Source organism: Chiloscyllium punctatum, chromosome 47 (genome assembly GCF_047496795.1).
Source record: "Chiloscyllium punctatum isolate Juve2018m chromosome 47, sChiPun1.3, whole genome shotgun sequence".
Taxonomy (NCBI): Eukaryota; Metazoa; Chordata; class Chondrichthyes; order Orectolobiformes; family Hemiscylliidae; genus Chiloscyllium; species Chiloscyllium punctatum.
In genome coordinates this window covers 34,534,361-34,559,792 of record NC_092785.1, presented here as the reverse complement: position 1 = coordinate 34,559,792, position 25,432 = coordinate 34,534,361, and the positions used below count along the sequence as shown (strand labels likewise).

Here is a 25,432-nt window from a genome sequence, read left to right as displayed (position 1 = left end):
AGTAATTGGCAAATAATACAAAGTGAAAATGTGAACATTATTGTACTCAGTAAGTTCTGAGCATCTGGAACAGTCTGAATGACACAGATTCAGCAGGTATTCTGAAAGAGACTTGGAATTTTAATTTTTAAGGAAAGATTTGGGGGGCTGTGGGCAAATAGGAGGGGATTTGGGACAGATTTGCAGCATCTCCAGAGGGAGAGAGTACAGCCCCAATGGGCTGAATAGCCCCCAGGCCCTGTGCTCTGTGGTACTGCCCCATTCACTGTGAATGATGAAGCTCATCCCAGGGCAGAGAGAGGGATTAGCCCTCCACTCTCATCACAATGGGGCCTGGCTGATTGACGGCAGCTCCAGACCAATGGGAGGAGAGTCTGTGTGGTCCTGCAGCCAATGGGAGTGAATGAGGGGTGTGGCCAGCAAGATGACACAGGTCCATGAGCTGTGCAGGTGCCGTGTCACTGGGTGGGGTTGGGAGAGACAGCAGAGACTGGGACAGAGGCTGTTGGACCTGAATTACAAACTCCCGGTAAATTAGAACCAAAAAACTGTGGAAGATGTAAATCAGAAAAAACAACCAGGAGGTTCTGGAAAAGCTCAGCAGGTCTGGCAGTATCTGTGATGAGAAATCAGAGTTAACATTTCAGATCCGGTGTCCCTTCCTCAGAACTGATACTGAGAGAAAAAAATGTTGGTTTATATGCAGAGGGAAGGGTTTAGGGGAGGATGTAAGGATTAAAGGATAGGTGGGAATAGAGCGAGAAGAAGGGTTGGATAAAGGAGTGGATAACGATCTAGCTGGGGGAGGGCTACTAGCTGTTAGTGGAAACTGTTAGTGGCTAACCATAGGTAGTGTGTAATGACAGGCTGTGAGAACAAGGACTGGTGTGTGGGGTAGGGGGGCTAGGACATGGGGTTGCTAAACTACGGTTAGCCACTAACTGTCTCCGTCGTAAGCTGTTCTCCACAGACATCACTCCATGATTGGAGCTGCAGAGGACAGAGTTGCAGATGGGCGGCACGGTGGCATTGTGGTTAGCACTGCTGCCTCACAGCGCCAGAGACCCGGGTTCTATTCCCACCTCAGGCAACTGTCTGTGTCGAGTTTGCACATTCTCCCAGTGTCTGCGTGGGTTTCCTCCGGGTGCTCCGGTTTCCTCCCACAGTCCAAAAATGTACAAGTTAGGTGAATTGGCCATGCTAAATTGCCCGTCGTGTTAGATGTAGGGGAATTGGTCTGGGTGGGTTGCTCTTTAGACGGTTTGTCTGATCTAAAAATCTCTTAAATATCCTTCCCAACCCCCTCTATACTCCTCAAAGATGTATCTTAAAGTTGTTCTCTTTAATCAACATTTCCAGCATTCGTGAAGCACTTTAGGAGATTTGTCAGTGTGAAAGGCTCCATACAATGCAGGTCGTTGTTGTTAATGTCTGACATTAGGAGAAACAGGAATGAACACTCTCTCTCTTATACCTGATAAACAGCAGCAAAAGCAGGAAGCACTGAGCATGCTCCAGCCCACAAAGGGCCTCTGGTGATTGATCTCAGTGCAGGACCAATAAAAGGATGGGGACGGGGCTGAAAGACAAGGTAGTGCCGGTTGGTCTGAGTGAATGAGGGGCGTGGCTACACTCAACCACGTGATAAGCCTCTCGATTAGTGGTGCTGGAAGAGCACAGCAGTTCAGGCAGCATCCAAGGAGCAGCAAAATCGACGTTTCGGGCAAAAGCCCTTCATCAGGAATAAAGTGATACCACGTGATAAGCTTCACTGGCAGCACTGTGATGTTGTGACCAAGCCATTGGAAATGTGTGAAGGTGCAGGGCATGGTTAAGGAAAGACATATTGATCAGGAAGAGAAGGAAATTTTAATGGAACGGGCTGAGACGTTTTACAGAACTTAGTGCACATGGGAAAACACAAATTTGAAAATCCCAGGCCTGTGTTTGTGGCAAACGGGAAAATGCTTCAAATGGTGAAAGGTGTGAGTGATCGCCGCCATCTTTATTGGGGGCAGTGATCCACGGGACATGTGTGTGGCTGCCAACTGTGAGAGGGGCAAGCTGTAGGGGGACGCATGCACAGCCTTCCTTGGCAGGGAGTGATAGGGCAGGATTTACACAGTGTCAGAGTCAGGATGTTTTCAATGTCAAAGAGTGTGATGCTAGAAAAGCACAGCAGGTCAGGCAGCAGCTGATTGGTGGGAAGGAAGATGGAAACGTAGGACAGGTCAAAAGGGCAGTGCCGAGTTGGAAGGCTGGATCTGGGATAAGGTGGGTGGAGTGGAAATGAGGAAACTGGTGAAATCCACATTGATCCCATGTGATTGGAGGATCTGAACACAGATGATGAGGCGTTCTTCATCCAGCCATCAGATGCCTGGGATTTGGCGGTGGAGATGGCCCAGGACCTGCATATCTTTGGTGGAGCAGGAAGGGGAGTTAAAGTCTTTGGGCACAGGCTGTTTGGCTTGTTTAGTGTTTTACTGTTACTTTCACAGACCTTTTGTAAGTTAATTTTCCTCTGCTGCCCAACCCCTGACAATGTGCTGCTCTCTCAACGGACTAAATTTTCCACAGTATCTTTGCCAGTGAATAAATCTTTTTTTCAACAAAAGAGTGCATTTTCCTTCCATTTCTGACCATCAAATTCTGCAACATTCTCACTTCCTGTAATGCATTTAGCACTCCCTGAAATATCAACTATGTGTTTCTCTCTCCACAGACACCAGTGATTAATGCCAAAGCCCCATTGCCTGTGGAGAGGGTGATGTTTGACTTCCTTGTACAGCTGCAGTTGGTGTGGTGACTTGGGTAAGAGATGTTACAGATTATTCACTCAGTGACAGTGAAGAGTTGACAATGTGTGTGCAAATCAACAACGGTTTGTATTTTTATCATTTTTATAATTTCACAGAAATTGAGAATTTCTGACATAAGGCCACAGATGGGGATATTAGGTCAGGTGATCAAAAGTATTGCCAAATAAGCAGGTTTTCAGGAATACATTAAAGGAGGAGGCCAGTCTGAGAGGGTCAGGGTGCGAATTCCAGACTTTGTTCCCTTGACCGTGTCGAAACAGCCAGACTGGTGAAGCAATACATAAATGCATCTTTGGGAGTCTGAAAGAAAATGAGTTGTCGAGGTCTCTCAGGTTGTGTGGTTCAGGGAGACAGGGATGTTCACAGCCAGGAATTACATCAAGGGTGAGAATTTTAAATTGTTGCTTGGAAGGAGCCTTTTGATGAATCAACAAGTTTTGGTGCAAGTGAGCACTCGGGCAGGAGGGTTTTCGATACTCTTGGGATTATATGTAAGTTGAATGTGGGAGGCTGGCCAGGACTGTGTTTAGATAACGTAGTCTGGAGATAACACAGGGATGGACGAGTATTTCAGTAAATGGGCTGAGACTATGGTGGAGTTGGGTGATGTCACTGATGTAGAAATAGCAGTTTTGGAGTCGGGCCCCTCCTCATCACTCCCCCTCCCCAATTCACAAATATTTTTCGTTGTTCTGTCTGTCTTTTCTGGTTATGTCCTTCTCTCCAATTCTGCTAAGAACTAATACTTGACCTCAAGGTTGTTGGAAAATCCTGCTCCATCTCCACTCTCCCTTTCCTTTCTGAATTCCTCATCTGTGGTGTCCATCCAGGATCTATCTTTGTCCCCTCCTGTATCTCACCTACACACTGCCAGGAGGTGACATCGTATTGGTTTCACATGTACACTGACGATGCCCAGCTCTCTCTCCCTATCATCCCTCTCTATTGCTCCACTGTTACTCATTCATCAAACTGCTTACCACTCGATTGGCTGCAATTTCCTCCACTGAAACACTGCAATGGTTAAACCCATTGCCTTCAGTTGCTATTACAAATTACTTTCCCTTACTGCTCAGCCCCTCCCTCTTACTGGGAAATGCCTGAGGCAGAACTTAACAATATTGCTCTCATGTTCTGACCCCAAGGTAACCTTCTGATCAGACATCTACACAATTGCAAACACCTGGAATTCCAATCTCTAAAATGTTGCTTTTCTCCACCTCACCCCAGCTCCATTGCTACTGAAACCCCTTACCCATGTCTGTGTTGCATTAAAGTTGACAAATCTAAAACAGAACCCTTGATTCTGCAACTGACCCAGAATCTGGTTCTAGGATCCCTCATGATGGGACACATCCTCTCAGTATTTACCCTGACATACCCCTTAATAAGCCTATGTTTCAATAAGATCGCCTCTCATTCTCCCCCAAATCCAATGAGTCCAGTCCCAACTTCTTCAGCCTTTTCTTAAAAGATAGTCCCTGCAAACCAGGGATCATCCCAGTAAATCTTCTCTGAATGCTTCCGATGAAGTGATGTATTTCCTTAAATAAAGGGACCAAAATTTCTCTCATTACTCCATATGTGGTCTCACTCGCATATATAAAGTGGCTCTCAGGTATATACTCCAAACGCTTATACTGCAAATCCCCTGAAATCAGGAATAATATTCCATTCCCCTTCCTGATGACCTGTTGTAACTGTGTGCTAGCTTTCTGTGTTTCCTGCACAGTTACCCCCTGGGTCCCTTTTGTGTTGCAGCTTTCTACAGTTTCCACCATTTAAATAGTCCTCTGTTCTTTTATTACCTCCTCCAAAATGAACAACTTCACATTATCCCAAGTTATGCTCCATTTACCAACTTGTCCACTTCTCCGAATCCATCTCTGTAAACTGTTTATAATCCTTTTGGAATTTTACTGTTCTACATTTTCTAGGAGACTCCCCCCTCATTCTTCTAAATCTTTCCAGGGAGCACCAGGCAGTGGGAAGCATGCTGAGTTGCTGTCTTTTCAGAGAGACTCTTTGGAATGACTGGGAGGATCTTGCTGCCCTTTGGTCAGAATGGAGACAACTTGCCCATCGAGCTGCATGAGCCTTTCACCCCCCCCCCCCCCCCATGTCTTATTGATGAGGCACAGCGGCAGAACGGAAGGAAAGAAAAGGAAGGAAATCCTGCTCTCCAAATCTCACTGACACTTGGAACATTCTGTCCCATGTGTCAAAGATCTGCCCTGTTCAGTCACATGAAGTCCCAAGTTGGAAAATCATAGAAACCCACACAGATTTCCCCCTGAACTGACTACTGACCTCCACAAGGGGTAATATGTACAGTCATCCTGGACCAGGAGGAGGGGATGGTGTGAGTTTCTAACCTGAACTGACAGTGACAGATTTTATAAATTTGTATTACAGGATACTACAGGTGGATATTCAGATGGCAATCTCAGTAACTGTAATGCCAAACTCTGATTGAATTACTCCATTCATCAGGACCTCAGGACCTGGATATTTGCACTGTGTGTGAGTATTTTGTTCCAGCTCAATTCCATTTTCTGCATAAAAATTCTCCTTTGAATCAAACCGTCCTGTCAATAGATCTCCCCAAAATCTTAAATATGTGTCCAGTAATCCTTTTATGATGAGTTGATGAGTGCAAGGTTTAACATCCTGTTGTATATGTTTTGTAAGCACTTGTCTCTCAGCTCCCCTCAATTTCCTTTGCTACAACGAGAACACCTCAGTTTCCCCAAACCCCTGATTCCCCAGTGTCTGTTTGCTCTCTATAAGGTACACATCAGGATCGTGTTGGAACCTTCTCCACTTGCCTTCATCAGTGCAGCCCTCAACAGTATTAAAGAAAGCGAACATCCTCCAGGACAAAGCACTGTGCCTGAGTGGTGTCCCATCCACCACCTTCAGCATTCCCTCTCTCCACCCCCGATGCACAGTGGCATCACTGTGTAAAAGGTAAAGTCAGCATTGTCCTACCAGACCATAGGGCTGCTCTCTCATTAGGGAGAGATGTCTGGTGGTGGTTTAACCTGAAGGTTACCACAGCCCAGGCAAGGGGAGAGGTTGAGAACAAGAGTCCATCTATTGTAGATGGATATTCTTGATATGTATTAACAACACCCATGTCCCTGCAACTAAAATCCCCCATTCCTTGAACCATCCTGGTAACTCTCCTGTGCCCCCTCTCAGGGACCCTGCCATCCTTCCCAATGTGTGGGCAAACTCTGGTTTGCACAGACCCAGCTGCTCTGTGTTCCTGTGGGTGATGTCATCATCGAGCAACACTTGCACTAAACCTCACTGTCTGTGAGGGTGGGAGACACAAATCCCGAAATCATTTGAGATGTATTTAGTGTGCACTTGCTATGCCATGATAGATGACACTTTTCCACATGTACTGGAAAATAGAGGAGGATAATAGTATGGTGGTAGTTTTCAGTCGTAGTTTTCTTTCTCTCAGATTCGATGGACCACCAGAGCGTTTTTCTGTTCTGTAGACCGCTGAGATGTTTATTATAGGAATATGACAGGCTCCATTGGACATCAGGTCAGAAACGGTGATACTAGAATAGATGACACATGATTGGTCGATTTTCTTGGGAGGAAAGTGAGACGCAGAGATTTAAGAGGAAATTCAGAAGCTCAGCGCAGGAATTGTAAAGGGCAATCATCAAGTGAGAAATAAACATTGGGCATCCTGAAAGCTGGAAATAAAGAAAGGCACATATAGCAGAGCTTTGAGAGACTGGAGGGGATTAGACAGGGGGAGGATAATGAAGCTGGAGGAGATGCAAGTTGGAAAGGATTGTGAGGATGGACGATGTTACAGAGATAGAGAGATTTGTGATAGAGGTTTTTGAATTTTGAGGCTGGAGTGGAATTATAGAGATGAGGAATATTTGTAAGGCTGGATGAGATGGCACTGATAGGGAGAGTTCCAAACATAGAGGAATTTACAGAGGTAACGAGTCATAAAGTTACACAGCATCGACACAGAACATGTGGTCCAACCAGTCCGTGTCGACCATAAATTCGAACTGAACTAATCGCACCTGCCTCCACTTGGTCCAAGTCCATCCTAGCATTCCCTGTTGATATACGGGTCCAAATGTTTTTTTCCTATTAGAATCCCATTCCCCTACCCTTTTGCTCTACATTTACCCCGACTAATTCACTCAACCCAATCATTCCTGAACACTATGGGCAATTGAGCACGGCCAATTCACCTACCCTGTACATCTGTGGATTGTGGGAGGAAACGGCAGCACCTGGAGGAACCCACACTGTCATGGGGAAGAATATGCAAACTCCACATGGACAGTCACCCAATACAGGAATTGAGCCTGTGTCCCTGGTGTTGAGAGGTAGCAGTGCTAACCGTTGAGCCACTGTGACACCCTGAAATTGTAATTGCATTCACATCTACCACGTCCTCTGCAAGTTTATTCCACATGTGAACCACTCTTGTGCAAAAACAAAAAATAACATCGGAACTTCTTTTTAAAGCCTTACTTTTTAATTTGAGAAAAGGATGTCCCCAATCTTGAATCGCAACCCCTCCTGGAAAGGGCACCTGCTGTTCACATTACCAAAACTCTTCAGGATTTTATAAACCTCTAATAAGTTCACCCCTCAGCCTCCTGTGCTCCAGTGAAAAAGGACCCAACCTATCCAGACTCTGCTTATAATTCAATCCCTCCGTTCCCATCACCATCCTGGTAAATCTCTTCTGAACCTGCTCCGATTTAATAATATCCTTCCTATAACAGCACAAGCAGAACTGGGCACAGTATTCCAGAAGAGGCCTCCCCAACATCCTGTACAACCTCAACATAATGTCCCAACGCCTATATTCAAAGATCTGAGCAATGAAGGCAAATGTGCTAAACCCCTTCTGAGCCACCCTGTCTGCATGTGACACATAGTTCAAAGATCTGAACCCCTCGGTCTCTTTGTTCCATATCACTATCCGAGGCCCAACTTTTAATCAGTCTAAGTCCAGCCTTCGTTTGTTTTACCAAGATGTAATATTTTGCATTTATTCCAATCCAAAAATCACAAACATCCTTCGAGTATAGAGGCAAGAATGTTACAGAGATGTTACAGGTGCATGGTTCTCTGAAAGTTGATTCACAGGTAGACAGGACAATGACGAAAGCTTTTGACACACTGGCCTTCAGCAGTGCATATCACTGAGTATCGAAATCAGGGAATTACGTTACAGTTAATAGGATGCTGGTGAGGCCATACTGGTAGCGTAATGTTCAGTTTTCCTTTCAATTTACTATAGGAAGTGTGTTATTAAATTGGAAAGACGGCTGAAGACATATACAAGGATGTTACTGTCTCAATAGTCTGAGTTATAGGGAGAGTTTGGACAAGCTGGGATATTTTACTTTAGCCTGTATGAGGTTGAGGGGGATCTGACAGAAGTGTATAAGATCATGACAGGCATGGACCGAATGAATGTACTCAGTCTTTTTTCCCCAGGGTTGGGCAATCACAGACTAGAGGGCATCAGTTTAAGGAAAGAGGGGAAAATCAGTAAGGCAAAAAGGGGACAGGAGACCGCTTTGGCGAATAGGGAAAGGGTTTTTACAAATACATTAAGAGCAAATGGGTCACTAGAGAGAGAATAGGCCACCTCAAAGATCAGCAAGGCAGCCTATGTGTGAAGACACAGGAGATGGAGTTGTTGGGGGGGATACTAAACGAGTGGCATCAGTGTTTACTGTGGAGAAGGACAGATTTGTGGGGGTTGTCAAGATTAGAGATCGTGAGGGTGGGTGATGAGATGGGAGGCAATTGGAGGATGTTACAGAGATGCTTGTGATACCAGAGATAGTGATGGTTCTGAGGCGAGAGAGGATTTCTAGAGATAAGGAAGAGTTTAGTCTGGATGAGGTGACAGTGATCTGGGGAGTTGTGAGCATGGAGGAATTCAGAGATAGCGAGAGTTTGAGTCTTAAAATGATACAGAACAGAGACAGACCCTGTGGTTAAACCAGTCCGTGTTGACCATAATTCCCAACTAATCTAATCGCACCTGCCTCCGCTTGGTCCACATTCATCCAAATATTTCCTATTTATGGACTTGTCTAAATGTCTTTTAAACATTGTAATTGTATTCACAGCTGCCTCTTTTTCTGGGAGTTCACTTCACACATGTAAAGGTAAAAATAAATCACCAATTTATTTTTTAAACCTTTCTCCTCTATTTTCAAATTGTATGCACCCAGGTCTTGAATCCCCCCCTCCCCCTTATCTACACGCTTCATGGTTTTATAATCCTTTAAGGTCATCCCTCAACCTCCTACGCTGTAGTGAAAAAGCATCCCAGCCTATCCAGCTTCTCCTTGTGACACAATCCCTCCATTCATGGCAACATCCCGGTTAGTCTCTTCCGAATCCGCTCCAATTTAATAATATCCTTCCTATCACAGCACAACCAGAACTGGACACAGTATTCTAGAAGAGGCCTCCCCAGCATCCTGTACAGCCTCAACCTAAATTCCCAACTCTGGTACTCAGAGGTCTGAGCAATGAAGATAAGTGTGCTAACCACCTTCTTAATCACCCTGTCTACATGTGACACAGACTAAGAAGACCTGTACCTCTCAGTCTCTTTGTTCCATATCACTACTCAAAGCCTTACTTTTAATTAGTGTAAGTCCTGCCCTCGTTTGTTTTATCAAGATGCAATATTTTGCATCAGTATTTACTGTGGAGAAGGACACGGGAGATGTAGAATGTGGGGAAATAAATGGTGACATCTTGAAAAATGTCCATACTACAGAGTACGGGATGTCTGGAAACGCATAAAGGATGGATCAATCCCCAGGCTTTGATCAGTTGTACCCTAAAATTCTGTGGGAAGCGAGGGAAGTGATTTCTGGGCCTCTTGCTGAGATTTTTGTATTATTGATAGTCACAGCTGAGGTGCCAGAAGACTGCGGGTTGGTTAATACGGCGCTACTATTTAACGAAGGCAGTTTGGACAAGCCCAGGAACTACAGATGCTGTGCTAGACTAGGTGTTGGAGGGAGCCCTGAGCGACAGGATTTGCGTGTATTTGGAAAAGCACAGACTGATTAGGGATAGTCAGCATAACTTTCTGCATGGGAAATCATGTGTCACATACTCGATCTGGTTTTTAAGAAGTAACAAAGAGGATTGATGAGAGAAGAGTAGTAGATGCGATCTATATGGACTTCAGTAAGGTGTTCGACAAGGTTCCCCATGGGAGACTGGTTATCAAGGTTAGATCTCACGGAAGTAGCCATTTGGATATAGAACTGGCTCAAAGGCAGAAGACAGAGTATGGTGGTGATGGATGATTATTTTTCAGACTGGAGGCCTGTGACTAGTGGAGTGCCACAAGGATCGTGCTGGGTCCACTACTTCTCATCATTTATATAAATGAATTAGATGTGAACACGGGAGGTATAGATAGTAAGTTTGTAGATGGCACTAAATTGGAGGTGTAGAGGACAGTGAAGAAGGTTACCTCAGATTTCAATGGGATTTTGATCAAATAGGCAAATAGGCTGAGGAGTGGCAGATGGAGTTCAATTCAGATAAGTGCGAGGTGCTGCATTTTGGAAAAGCAAAGCTTAGTAGGACTGATACACGTCATGGTCAGGTCCTGGGGAGTGTTGCTGAACAAAGGGACCTTGCTGTGCAGGTTCATAGCTCCTTGAAAGTAGAGGCGCAGGTAGATAGGATAGTGAAGGTGTTTGGTATGATTTCGTTGATTAGTCAGAGTATTGAGTAAGAGAGTTGGGAGGTCATGTTGCGGCTGTTCAGGACATTGGTTTGGCCACTCTTGCAATATTGTGCGCAATTCTGTTCTCCACCTATCACAAAGATGTTGTGTAACTTGAAAGGTTCACAAAAGATTTATAAGGATGTTGCTAGGGTTGGAGAATTTGAGATATAGGGATAGGCTGTACAGGCTGGGGCTGTTTTCCCTGGAGCGTCAGAGGCTGAGGAGTGATCTCAAAGGTTTATAAAATCATGAGCATGGATCAGATAGATAGACAAGGGATTTTCACTGGAGTGGGGGAGTCTAGAACTAGAGGGTATAGATTTAGTGTGAGGGAAAAGATATAAAAGGGACCTAAGGGGCAACTTTTTCATGCGACGGTGTTGTGTTTATGGAATGAGCTGCCAGAGGGAGTTGTGAAGGCTGGTACAATTGCAACATTTATTCGGCATCTGGATGAGTATATGAATAGGAAGGGTTTAGAGGGATATTGACCAAGTGCTGGCAAATGGGACGAGATTAGGTTCGGAAAACTGGTCGGTATGGACGAGTTTGACTGAAGGGTCTGTTTCCGTGCTGTATGTCTGTGACTCACAGCCGGGGATCAGCTCAGTGGGTTTCAGTCTCTTCAAAGGTAAATCTTACTCTGTTTTACTTTTTCAAATCTGCAACATTCAGTAGGGTGAGTGTTTACTAGTTTAAGTGCCTCTGTTATGATCTTTTGGTTGAATGTTTTAAATGTAAAATACAGGTACTAATGTATTCGAGAGTAGTCTTTTGTAAAGCTGTAAGACTCTGCCTTTTTCTGGGTCTACAGATTAAGGTGCAGAGATGGCCATTCGTACAGTGATGTACACTTCCTGGAGGAGAGTAGGGGGAGTTTGAATGATCCTGAGGATAGCCTACAGGAAGTGATGCAAATCCTCTTGGATCACATGGATCAGATGGAGCGGTGCTTAATGGTAATGAAGAATTTACAAAAGTCAGGATGTGTGATAGGTGGCAGTTTCAGGCCGAAAAACTGCCGATACAGTCAGGTAGATGGGTTACCTCTCGGAAAGGTAGGAGAGGGAGGTAGGTAGAGAAGGAGTCTCCTGTGGCTATCCCCATCTGAAACAAGTATACTATTTTGGATAATGTAGGTGGTCATAGACTCTCAGGGGAATTTTGCACTGACAGCCAAGTTACTGCTACTGAGACTGGCTCGACTATAATGAGAGGTATATCAGATTCCAAACGCTCAAGGATGATAAGGGACTCTGTAGTTGGGCACAGACTGCCCTTTCTGTAGCTGACAGACATCAGAATGGGGTGGTACCTCCCTGGTGTCAGGATCAAGGATGTTTCGGACAGGTAGCAGAATATTCTCAAAGGGAAGAATGACCAGTGAGAGGTCATTGTACATTGGTACCAATGACATAGGAAGGGGAAGAGATGAAGTCCTGATGAGAGAATATAGCAAATTAGCCTGGAATATAAAAAAGTAGGTCCTCGACCATAATATCTGCATTACTTCTGGTGCTACATGCTAGTGAGAGTAGGAATAGCAGGATGGAGGGGATGAATGATTGGCTAAGGAGCTGGTGTAGGGCAGAAGGATTCACATCTTTTGATCATTGTAAGCTCCTCTGGAGTAGAGTTGACCTGCATAAGAAGGATGGATTGTACCTGAATTGGAAAGTGTCTAATATCCAGGCAGGGAGATTTGCTAGTGTTACTCAGGTGGCATTAATCCAGTAAGGGTAAACCCAAAGAGATAGTGATAAAAGAGGTAAGTCTGAGGCTGGTACAGTTCAGAAGTCAGACAGTCAAGACAGGCAAGGGCAAGGCACAGAACCAGGTGGAACTGACAAGTTACACTACATTTACTTCAATGCAAGAGGCCTGCCAGGGAAGGCAGATGGGCTCAGGGTATGGTTTTGAATGTGGCACTGGGATATCATGGGTATTACAGAAACGTTGCTCAGAGATGGGTAGGACTGGCAGCGTAATGTTCCAGGGTATTGATGCAAGAGGAAGGATAGGAAGGGGGACATGAGAGGAGGCGGAGTGGCCTTTTTATTTAGAGGTAGCATTCCAGTTGTGCTGAGGGAGGATATTCCTGGGAGTACGTCCAGTGAAGTTATTTTGGTGGAACTGGGAAATAAGAAAGGGATCATCACCTTGTTGTTACTATCTGCGTGGGTTTCGTCTATTTGCTCTGGTTTCCTCCCATTATCTAAAGATATGCAGGTTGTGTGGATATTCCAGGCTGAATTGCCCATATTGTTCAGGGATGTGCACGCTAGGTGGATTAGCCATGGGGAATGCAGTGGTAAGGTAGGAGTCTCTGAGGGTCCGTGTGGTTGTGATGAGCTGAATGGCCTACTTCCACGCTGTCAGGGTTCTTTGATAATTCTACTAGTTTTAAAATAGTTACAGAAAATAATAGACCAGATCTAAATGGTGTTCTAAATTGGACAAAGGCGAATTTTGACAGTACAAGGTATTCCTTTGCTATTCCCAGGCTGGAAAGTGGGAACATAAGAACATAAGAAAGAGGAGCAGGAGTAGGCTACATGGCCCCTCAAGCCTGCTCTTCCATTTAATAAGATCAGGGCTGATCTTTTCATGGCCTCTGCTCCACTTTCCTGTTCTCTCACCATAACCCTTAATTCCTTTCCTGTTCACAAATCTACCTTTTGACCTAACGATAGTCAAGTCGATAACCTAAACTGCTGCACTCAGCAGCAAATTCCACAGATTCACAGATTTACCTAAAGAAGTCCATCCTGAACTCAGTCCTAAATCTGATACCCCCTTATTTTGATGCTCTGCTCCCTAGTTTAAGCGACCCCTAGCGGAAATCACCTCCCTGCTTCTATCTTATCTACTCCGTTCATAATTTTATTTTTTTTCCCATCCAACCTCCCATATTTCGAAATTCCAATGAGCATACTACCAGTTTCCTCAATCTCTCTGCATCCGCCAACCCTCTGAAATCCTGACTGAAACTAGTGACCCTCCTCTACACTCCCTCCTGTGTCAGTACATCTTTGCGAATGTAAGGGGACCAAACCTGTACACAGTACTCCAGGTGTAGCCTCCCCAGCACCCTGTACAGCTGCAGCATAACCATCCCTCTAGCAATGAAGGACAATATTCCCTTCACTGTCTTAATTACCTGCTGTACCTGAAAACCAACTTGCTGTGATTCGTGCATAAGGACACCCAGCTCCCTCTGCACAGCAGCATGCTGCAAGTTTTCACCATTTCATCATCAGTTTGCTGTTAGTCTGACCAAAATGGATGACTTCACGTTTCCCAATCTTGTCCTTCATCTGCCAGATCCTTACCCACTCACATAGCCTATCTGTATCCCTGTGCAGACTTACAGTGGCCTCGGCACACATTGCTCTACCACTCATCTTAGTGAAGTCTACCTTTCATGAATCGATGCTGTGTCTGCTCAATGAGATAATTTCTATCCACATAGCTCACTATTTCTTCCTTAAGAGATCGGGCATTTTCCCCACCAAAGAAGTTATGCTAACAGGTCCATTTTAAAATATTCGCATCACATTTGTAGCTTGCCAATCTGTCAGAGCTGTCCCAGAGTCCAGCAAATTTTAGTGAATTATCACGAGTGCATTTGCTATTTACCCACTGCCATCTGTTAACGTCCCCTGGGATGCACTCCATCACGGCCAGGAGACCCATCTACCTTTCGGCTGTTATCTTTCCCAACACCACCTCTTTACTGAGAATGATTGCTTCTTTGTCCTCATCTGCCATTGCGTCCATAGGCCTGCAACAACGAGAGTACACAGACAGTATGTTCCTGTTAAGGCCTTAATAGGTAGTGTAGGGAATGCTGCCTGTCGAGAGAAATTGAGAGTCTCGTCAAGAAAATGAAGGAGCGATACGGCAGGTGCAGACAGCTGGGTTTGTGTAAATTCCTGGAGGAGTATAGGGGCAGTCGGAGTCTCCTCGAGGGAAACCAGGAGAGCAAAAACGGGACATGAGAGAGCTTTGGGAAATAGGTTCCCAGAGAATCCAGAGATTCCAGAAATACACTAAGGATAAACGAGTAAGCAGGCAGAGAATAGGGACCCTCAAAGATCAAGAAAAAGGTCCTATTTGTCCGAGATAAGTATATACCTGTCAGGCAGGGCGGAAGCTGTAGAGTGCAGGAGCTGTGGTTTACAAAGGAAATGGAATCTCTCTTCAAAAGGAAGAAGGCGGCTTATGTTAGGATGAGATGTGAAGCGTCTGTTAGGGCGCTTGAGGGTTACAAAATAGCCAGCAAAGTCCTAAAGAAAGAGCTCAGAAGTGCCAGGAGGACACATGAGAAATTGTTGACGGATAGAAACAGGGTAAACCCTAAGGCTTTCTATAGGTATTTAAAGAATGACGAATAAGATTAGGGCCAATCAAGGATAGTAGTGGGGAGTTGTGTGTAGAGTCAGAGGAGATAGGGGAAGCACTAAATGAATATTTTTCAACAGTATTCCCTTTAGAAAATGACAATGTTGTTGAGATTACTGAGATACAGGCTACTAGACTAGGTGGGATTAAGGCTCATGAGGAAGAGGTATTAGAAATCTTGCAGAGTGTGAAAATAGATAAAACCCATTTGGCCCAGTGAACTTATCCCAGGATCCTCTGGGAAGCCAAGGTAGAGATTGCCGAGCCTTGGCATTGATCTTTAAATCATCATTGTCTACAGGAATAGTGCCAGAAGACTGGAGGATAGCACATGTGGTTCCCCTGTTCAAGAAGGGGAGTAGAGACAACCCTGGTAATTATAGACTAGTGAGCCTTACATCAGTTGTTGGTAAAGTGTTGGAAAAGGTTATAAGAGATATGATCCAGAAAAGAATAATTTGATTAGGGATAGTCAGCACGGTTTTGTGAAGGGTAGGTCGTGCCTCACAAACCTTATTGAGTTCTTTGAGAAGGTGACCAAACAGATAGGTGAGAGTAAACCGGTTGATGTGGTGTATATGGATTTCAGCAACGCGTTCGATAAGGTTCCCCACAGTAGACTATTGTACAAAATGCGGAAGGGTGGGATTGTGGGAGATAAAGCAGTTTGGATCAGTAATTGGCTCGCTGAAAGCAGACAGTGGTGATTGATGGGAAACGTTCATCCTGGAGTCCAGTTGCCAGTAGTGTACCGCAAGGGTCGGCGTTGGGTCCACTGTTGTTCGTCATTTTCATAAACTACCTGGATGAGGGCGTAGAAGGATGGATTAGTAAATTTGCAGACAACACGAAGGTTGGTGGAGTTGTGGATAGTGACGAAGGATGTTGTACGTTACAGAGAGACTTAGATAAGCTGCAGAACTGGGCTGAGAGGTGGCAAATGGAGTTTAATGCGGACAAGTGTGAGGTGATTCACTTTGGTCAGAGTAACTGGAATGCAAAGTACTGGGCTAATGGTATGATTCTTGGTAGTGTAGATGAGCAGAGAGATCTCAGTGTCCAGGTACACATTTCCTTGAAAGTTGCCACCAGGTTGACGGGGTTGTTTAGAAGGCATACAGGGTTTTAGCTTTTATTAACAGGGGGATCGAAATCCGGAACCATGATGTTATGCTACAGCTGTACAAAACTCTAGTGAGGCTGCACTTAGAGTATTGTGTACAGTTCTGTTCCCCACATTATAAGGAGGATGTGGAAGCTTTGAAAGGGTGCAGAGGAGATTTACTAGGATGTTGCCTGGTATGGTGGGAAGGTCTTACAAGGAAAGGCTGAGGGACTTGAGGCTGTTTTCGTTAGAGAAGAAGGTTGATACGTTACTTAATAGAGACATACAAGATAATCAGATGGTTAGATAGGGTGGACAGGGAGAGCCTTTTTCCAAGAATGGTGACGGCGAGCACGAGGAGATATAGCTTTAAATTGAGGGGTGATAGATATAGGACAGATGTCAGAGGTAATTTCTTTACTCAGAGAGTAGTCCGTGTATGGAATGCTTTGCCTGCAACGGTAGTAGATTCACCAACTTTAAGTACATTTAAGTCGTTATTGGACAAGCAAATGGACGTACATGGAATAGTGTTGGTTAAATGGGCTTCAGATTGGTATGACAGGTCGGCGCGACATTGAGGGCCGAAGAGCCTGTACTGTGTTTTAATGTTCTATGTTCTATGAGCAATATGCTGTAAGGATCGTTTCTGGGTCCACTGCTTTTCTTCATTTATGTAAATGTTTTCTATGTGAATATAGGAGGCATGGTCAGTGACTTTACATAGATACCAAAATTGGAGGTGCAGTGGACAGGGAAGAAGGTTACCTCAGATTACAATGGGACTTCAAACAAATGGGCTTTGGAGTGGCAGATGGAGTTTAATTCAGAAAAATGTGAGGTGCTCCATTTTGGAAAATCAAATCAGGGCAGGACTAATATACTTAATGGAAAGGTCCTGAGGAGCGTTGCTGAACAAAGATCTTGGAGTGCAGGTTCATAGTTCCTGAAAGTGGAGTCATAGATAGGCAGGGTAGTGAAGAAGGCGTTTAGTATCCTTGCCTTTACTGGTTAGTGGATTGAGTACACGAGTTGTGACGGCATTTTGTGGCTGTTCAGCACATTGATTCAGCCACTTCTGAAATTTTGCTTTCAGTCCTGGTTTCCCCGCTATCGGAATGATATTGTGAAACTTGAGAGGGTTCAGAAAAGATGTGCAAAGATGTTACTAGGGTTGAGGGTTTCAGCTATATAGGGATGGGCTGAATAGGCTGGGGCTGTTTGCCCTGGAGCATCGGATGCTGACAGATGACCTCAGTGGTTGATACAATTGTGAGGGACATGGATAGGGTGATCAACCAGGATCTTATTCACAGGTTAGGTGTGTCCAAATCTATGGGGCACAGGCTTAAGGAGTGAGGAAAACAATTTATAAGGGATCTGAGGGGCATTGTTTTCAAGCTGAACGTGCTATGTGTATGGAATGAGCTGCCAGAGAAAGTGTGGTGGCTGGAACAATTGCAACATTTAAAAGGCAACATTTAAAAGATTGGGTAAGTGATTAGGAAAGGTTTAGAAGGTTATGGGCCAAGTGTTGTCAAATGGGACGAGATTAATTTAGAATATCTGATCGGCATGGACAAGTTGGACCAAACGGTTGGTTTCTGTGCTGTACATCTCGATAACACTGAAACATTAAAATAAGATACGTTTCTCTATGTGGAGAGTTAGCAGAAGGTCGGATAATTCTCCTTGGAACTCAGAAAGTTAAGCAGTGATTTCAAGTAGGAGCAGATTTCTTACAGGCAAATGGGAGGTGAGTTGGGACAGACTGGCACCATCTCCAGAGAGAGAGAGTACAGCCCCAATGGGCTGAATAGCCCCCAGTCCCTCTACTCTGTGATACTGCCCCCTTTCACTGAATGTTGAAGCTCATGCCAGTGCAGAGCCATAGAGATATACAGCATGAAAACAGCCCTTTTGGTCAAACTAGTCCATGCTGACCAGATATCCGAACTTAATCTCGTCCCATTTGCCAACACTTGGCACACATCCCACTACACCCTTCCAATACATACACCCATCCAGATGCCAAATGGTCTAGTTTTACCAACTTCCACCACTTCCCCTGACAGAAGATTCCATACACACACCACCTGCTGTGAAAAAAGTTGACCCTCTGATCCCTTTTATATATTTCCCCTCGCACATTGAACCTATGCCCGCTAGTTCTGGACACCCCCACCCCAGGGCAAGGACCTTGTCTATTTATCCTATCCATGCCCCTCATGATTTGATAAACCTCTATAAGGTCACCCTTCAGCCTCCAATACTCCTGGGAGGAGCGCACAACTCGTGTCACAATGGGGCCGGTGAGATTGATGGCAGCTTCAGACCAATAGGAGAGTTGATGTGATCCTCCAGACAATGGGAGTGAATGAGGGGTGGGTCCAGTGGGCCAACATGTGACCATAAACTGTGCAGGTGCACTGTCACTATGGTGCGGGTGTACTCCGTGAGTGTGAAGGGAATGAGAGAGACAGCAGAGATTGGGAGAGAAATTGAGTTTGTATGGACTGGGAATGTTGATAAACACACGGTTTTAGGTGGCTAGACCTGAATTAGAAATTCCTGGTAAATTAGAACCAAAAGAGCTGCGGATGCTGTAAATCTCACAATAACCAAAAGGTACTGGAAAAGCTCAGCAGGTCTGGCAGCATCTGAGAAGAGAAATCAGAATTAACATTTTGGATTCGCTGAGCCTTCCTCAGAGCCGATGTGACTGAAAAGAAATGTCGCTTTTTATGCAGAAGGTAGGGGTTAAGGAGTACATGATAGGTGGGGATAGAGTCCAAAGAAAGAGATGGGAGCAGTTGGACAACGGAGTGGATAACGAACTGGCTGGGGGAGGGTGAATAGCTGTTTATGAGGACTGTTAGTGGCGAACCATAGGTAGTGTGTAATGGCATGCTCTATGATAACAAGGACTGGTGTGTGGGTTAAGAGGCTAGGGCGCTAGGACATTGGAGAGTTCAGGGCCTAAAATTATTGAATTTGATAGAGGTGTTCAGGATGTCCAAGTAGAAAATGAGGTGTTGTTCTTCCAGCTTGTGTTAAAGTGTGGCGCTGGAAAAGCACAGCAGGTCAGGTAGCTGACCTTCAGCACTTGATCACCCTGAAGCTCTACTTTCCAGGGACTGTACACTTGTTCTGAGCCCTTCAGAGGGATTGAAGGGGATAGGGAGAGAACAGGAACAGGGTTGTGTTGTAATCTACAAAATAACGGTCACCCTCCCCCTCTCGGTGTCTCCCCTCTGTCTCCCATCCCCCATCATGCCTCCTCCCCACCGCAGGGAAAAGATCTTGTGTATTTTCCCTATCCATGCCCCTACTGATTTGATAAACCTCTATAAGGTCACCCATCAGCATCTGACGCTCCAGGGAAAACAGTGTATTCATCCGCTCCCTTTGGTTCAAATCCTCCAACCCTAGCAACATGCTTGTAATACTTTGCTGACCCCTTTCAAGTTTCACAATATTGTTTTGATAGGAAAGAGATCAGAATTGCATGCAATATTCCAAGCATGACCTAACCAAGGCCCTGTACAGCCGCAATATGACTTCCCACCTCCTATACTCAGTGCTCTGACCAATAAAGGAAAATATACTAAACACCTTCTTAACTATCCTATCTACCTGTGATTCTGCATTTCAAGGAGCTATGAACCTGTACTCCAAAGTCTCTTTCTCAGCAGCAATCCCGAGGACCTTATCATTAAGTGTATTCACCCTGCTAATATTTGCTTTTCCAAAATGCAGCACCTCACATTTATCTAAATTAAACTCCATCTGCCAGTCCTCAGCACATTCAACCATCTGATCAAGATCCCATTATAATCTGAGGTAATCCTGTTCACTGTCCACTACACCTCCAATTTTGGGGTCATCTTACGAACATTACTTCCTATATTCACATCCAAATCATTTATATAAATTATGAACATTTCAGGATCCAGCACCGATACATTGTGACATCCCACTGGTCACAGGTCTCCAATCTGAAAAGCAACCTTCCACCACCACCCTCTGTCTTCTCCCTTTGAACAAGTTTTGTATCCAAATGGCTAGTTGTCTCTGTATTCCATGAGATCTAACCTTGCTAACCAGTCTCCCATGGGGAACCTTGTTGAATGCCTTACTGAAGTCCATGTAGATTATTTCTACCGCTTTGCCGTCATCAATCCTCTTTGTTGTTACTTCAAAAAAATTGAATCAAGTTCATGAGACGTGATTTCTCACACACAAAGCCGTTATTAATATCCCGGACTTAACTCTGTACATTGGGGTCTGCGTCACCCAGTTATGGGTGTGAATATTCTGGATAAATTTCACATACACCAGCTTTGTGTTGGTGACTGTGTACTGAGTCTTGTTAATAACACCAACACAGATGAGTTCCTTTTGAAAGGCAGTCCCTATATCCCTAACCCCCTTCCGGTTGCTCTGTCTCCTCCATTCCCACCGTAGACAGTAAGTGGGAGGAGCTCATGGAGTTTCCATGTGAGTGAGATTGAGAAAATCTTCCCTTCTTTCCACTAGCCCACCAAGAAATGGCGGTAGTGTCCTTACCTCTGGACCAAGAGAATCGGGTTCAGAGTTTGGTAACAGCGGCTTTGAAGAGGCTGATTGGAAATCATGCCCAAGCCACCAGGCCATACTGTCTCCCAGCTGTCCCTGCCTGAGTCTCCAAACAGAACCATCCTGTCGTTTCTCTCCTGTCAGACTCTCCCATTGCTCAGTTTGTCCAGTATTCCCTCCTGCTGCTGCACTGCTCCTGTCCCTCACTGACCTGTCCATCCCCAAGTGTCCTCCACATTCATTCATTGTTTACAATCCCATTGTTCCAGTCCTGCAGCCCCTCCCCCTCCACTCTATTGGGCACAGCTGCTGTCAATCACCCAGGCACCTGTGTGATCTGGAGCATGCTCTGTCGGAGGGGAGACCTGTGCACGGGCGCAGTGCTGGCCAATTGTTGGCGTATGTGCAGTATGGGTCAGTGCCAGCGAGGGAGGCTTTGGATGTGTGGGATTAATCTGTCATTGGCTGCTCCCTCCCTTCCTCCCTCTGAGAACAGGACCCAGGGGACTGGTCCCTGCCCTGGTATCGTGACAAGTGGTCGGCGTATCGGTGGGGGGAGCATTTTGCAGAAAGTTATCAGAACTCAGGTGAAGATTCAGGAATGTTATGGAAAGGAACAAAGGTAGGCCTGCAATTAAAGTTCTAATTTGGTTCATTTTAGTTCAACCAGATGTGATTTGTCCAGTGTGTGCAGGATGGTTCTTATCAGAGGGTTGGTGTGGAGGAAATAAATAAGAGGTTCCAGATTGGAAAAAAAAAATCAATGTTGGTCTGACTAGGAAACCTTGGGAGGTGGGGGGAGGATTCACCAACACCCAGGAGACTCCGAGTCAGATTCATTGATTTGATTAGATTAGACTTCCTGCAGTGTGGAAACATGCCCTTCGGCCCAGCCAATCCACACCGACCCTCGGAAGTGTAGCCCACCCAGACCCATTTCCCTCTGACTAATGCACATAACACTATGGGCAATTTAGCCTAGCCGATTCACCTGACCAATGCATCTTTGGATTGTGGGAGAAAACCGGCGCACCCGGAGAAAACCCACGCAGACACGGAGAGAACATGCAAATTCCACACGGACGCTGTGGGGCAGCAGTGCCATCGTGCCACACCTTTGTTTTGGTCCTTAGTCTGCAGGCAGGAGCTAAGAAGCTGAATTCAACGAGAGGAGAGAGCATTAGAACTGGGTGTGGAGGAAAGGGGTGAGGAGATTGGTTTGGATTTCAGTTCACAGAAGGGAGAAATTGTGAGACTGAGAATTAAAGCTTTGGGGGAACAAAGAAACTACAATTTAATACTATAATTGTCTTATGAATTTCCATCCTGTGTTAATGGTGGTGACTTGTTTTCTCTGTTGTAGGGTACTGAAAGGGCAGATTTGTGAATGAGAAATTCAGATTGAACTTCATGTTCAGTTTTGACAGTTACTTAATCCGTGCCGATCTGAATATCATTGGCCTTTTCATGTGGAAAGAAAGGTGTGTATTCTGTCCGTGGGCGAATATTTCAAGTGTCAATGTGACTGGAAAAATTACTGAAACACAGCCAAGTCCATGTCAGCGTGGTGACTGTGGAGAGAGCTTTCATTTGTTTTTAAAAGTCTGAAAATACATGTCACATTTCCCAGGAATAATGAAGTTACAGATTTGTTTTGTATGAGGACAAGTTTTTAATTAACCATGCAACCAGAAAGACAGAAGGATACCTGCACCATGGAAAATACAATGAAAACGGGATTGTTGTAATGGGGTTAATTTTCGATCATGGCTTGTAATCCGTTGGCGATGTCACGTCTGTTCCAGCGCCGTGGGGAGACACTGGAAATGTGATGAATGCAGTGAAGATTTCGGTTATTCAACTGGATAAGGTGCAGAAGAAATGGGCTCAGGGGTCTGAGTTAGAGGGAGAGGTTGGACAAGCGAGGATTCTTTTTTGTTTAGAGCAGAGGAAACAGAGGGGAGATCTATTTCTGGCAGTGTATAATATTGTGACAGGCTTGGGTAAGGTGAATGCACTCAGTCTTTTTCCCAGGAAATCAAGGAGTAGAGGGCATCAGTTTAAGGTGAGAGGAGAAATTATGAAAGGGAACCTGAGGGGCAACTGTTTTACATAGAAGGTGGTATGTATATGGACTGAGCTGCCAGTGGAAGTGGTTGAGGTGGGTACATTAACAACATGTAAAAGACATTTGGACAAATACATGGATAGCAAAGGGTCAGATGCAGATGGGCCAAGTGCAGGGAAATGGGTTCGCGTGGATGGACATATTGGCCGGCATGGGCCAGATTGGGCCAAAGGGCCTGTCTCTGCTGTAGGACTCTGACTCCAAATATATTTTCTATTTCTCCCGCCACCTCTGGTAGTACCCTGGGATGTAATCCATCCTGGCAAAGAGACATGTCTACCTTTAGCTCCATTAGCTTGCCCAGCTCTAACACTTTCGTGATAATGGTTGTTCCTTGGTCTTCACCTTCCTCAGTCTCCTTATCAATTACTGGCATGTTCTTCGTATCCTCCACTGTGAAGACTGACTGCTGTGTACTCATATTCCTGAACCCTGCTGGATAGGAATAACTGGGCACAGAACTCTGAGAGGTCTTCTTTGAGTCTTTATTGATGAGACATGGCAGTTACCTGGATAGTGTACATGCAGAACACCTCCAGGCAGCATCAGGTAACTCCCCGCCTGTCCGATGTGCCGCTCCCATTCTTATACCTTTGTGGTTTGTGTTTTGAATGGACGCTGTCTCTCAATATTATCTCCATGGCAATGGCAGTTAAAAAAGTCGAGTTCAGCTCAGCACTTTGTGGTTAAACCACATACCCCTCCCTCACGGCCCTGTGGCTCAGTCAGGTATCTGACAGGCACTTCAGTTTCCGTGGGGCTGTCTATCAGGATTCTGATGTGGAAGAACTGGTGTTGGAGTGGGGTGGGCAAAGTTAAAAGCCACACATCACCAAGTTATAGTCCAACAGGTTTATTTGGAAGTACAAGCTTTTGGAGTGTGCTGAGATTTTGCACTTGATCAGGATTATCTCTATGGTAACAGTTAAGTGCTTCAACAATTACAGAGGCCATATGTTCCCCAAATAATAGGTTCCCCTCTAGCAGTGTAAACTGCTATTCCAGCCCTGGGGATAGCTACTCATCACTTTTCTCCCCCAATCCCATCCAGCTTTCTGTTGATCTTTAAAGTTTTTCTAATCTCCTAGTTTCTTCTTGGTCTTTGCCAATTTGAATGCTTTCTATTTCAGTTTGATAGACTCCCTTATTTCCTTATCCACCCACGGCAGATTATTCCATTTCCTACAGTCCTCCCTTTTCACTGATATATAATTTTGCTGAGCAGTTTGAAAGATTATTTGATATTCCTCCACTGTCTGTCAACTGTCCCACCCTAAAGTCTTTGCTTCCAGTCTACATTAGCCAACTCCTGCCTCATCCTATTGTAGTCTCCTTTGTTTAAACACAGGATCTTGGGATTGGATTTAATCTTCCCGCTTTCCAACTGTATTCTAAATTCAACCAGATTTATCACAAGTCTTTTATCAGATTACGAGGTGAGGCCATGTTACCTGGATGTTTTGGTTTTCATTGTCAGAGACCTTGGCTTTGTAATAAAGTACAGGATAGATGTTCAAAACAGAGTATTCTGGACGGTGTGAATGTACTGAACAGTCTAAAACCATAAATCACTGTCTCCCCTCAGTTTACATGATCTGGAGATGCCGGTGTTGGACTGGGGTGTACAAAGTTAAAAATCTCACAACACCAGGTTATAGTCCCTCAGGTTTAATTGGAAGCACACTGGATTTCGGAGCGTTGCTCCTTCATCATGATCCAATTAAATAAGTTGGACTATAACCGGTCTAACTCACCTCAGTTTAAAATTGAAAAATCATTTTCTCCCACATGCTTCCTTACTTTCGAAGTTTGAAACGCTAATCCACCTGACTATCCTGCTTTTTCCAAAAATCTCCTTTGGTGAAGGTGGTGAGTTTTGGATTCAGCTTTTCCGTTATTACCGCAAGAAGATAAGCACTGGGCACAGGAGAAGCAATGCAGCTCCACCATTTAATACCATGCTGATTGAGCTCACCTCGGTCTCAGCTGGATTTTCCTGCCTGCTCTCTCTTACCCTTCAATTCATTGCAAATTCAACATCTGTATTTCTTCAGTAAATTTGCTCATTGTCCTAGCATCTACCGCATTTTGAATAGGGAATTCCACAGATACACTACACATTGAGATAGGTACATTCTTCTATATGAGAATGGAATAGGAGCCCTACCGTGCAGAAATAGGGTAATCGTCCATGGAGTCCACGCCAACCCTATCATGAGCATCCCATTCACACTCACCCATTCCCTGTATTTCCCATGGTTAATGGCTTAACCTGCACAGGTATGGGCACTGGGAATTTCGCATAGCCAATCCACTTTACCTGCACATCTTTGGACTGTGGGATGAAACTCGAGCACCCAGAGGAAACCCGCAGTGACGCAGGGAGCACGTGTAAACTCCACACAGTTGCCTAAGGCTGTAACCAAATCCAGGTCTCTGACGCTGTGAGTCAGCAATGCTAACCATTGAGTCACCTCTGCTTAAAATCTCCTGCTCCTATTATTCTCGCCACTCCCCAGTTGGCTGAATCTATATTCCTTACATCAGAAAATCAGGTTGTGGAAGCAGATGTTTCAATAAAACCCAGTGACAATCCAAATGTTATGTGTGTC

General features: G+C 44.9%; 1 long non-coding RNA gene across 5 annotated transcripts in view; it reads left to right on the top strand.

Moving 5' to 3' along the window:
• The window catches only part of LOC140468573 (uncharacterized), a 30,618-nt gene that overhangs the window by 3,697 nt on the left and 1,489 nt on the right, over window positions 1-25,432 (top strand). The window contains exons 2-5 of one of the 5 annotated variants that reach the window (XR_011955699.1): window positions 2,726-2,814; window positions 5,238-5,345; window positions 21,189-21,314; window positions 22,056-22,173. This is a non-coding gene — a long non-coding RNA (uncharacterized lncRNA). Of the gene's footprint in view, window positions 1-2,725; window positions 2,815-5,237; window positions 5,346-8,971; window positions 9,011-11,419; window positions 11,565-21,188; window positions 21,315-22,055; window positions 22,174-25,432 lie in introns of all 5 variants that reach the window. The other 4 variants (XR_011955700.1, XR_011955701.1, XR_011955697.1 and 1 more) reach the window with 4 other exon arrangements.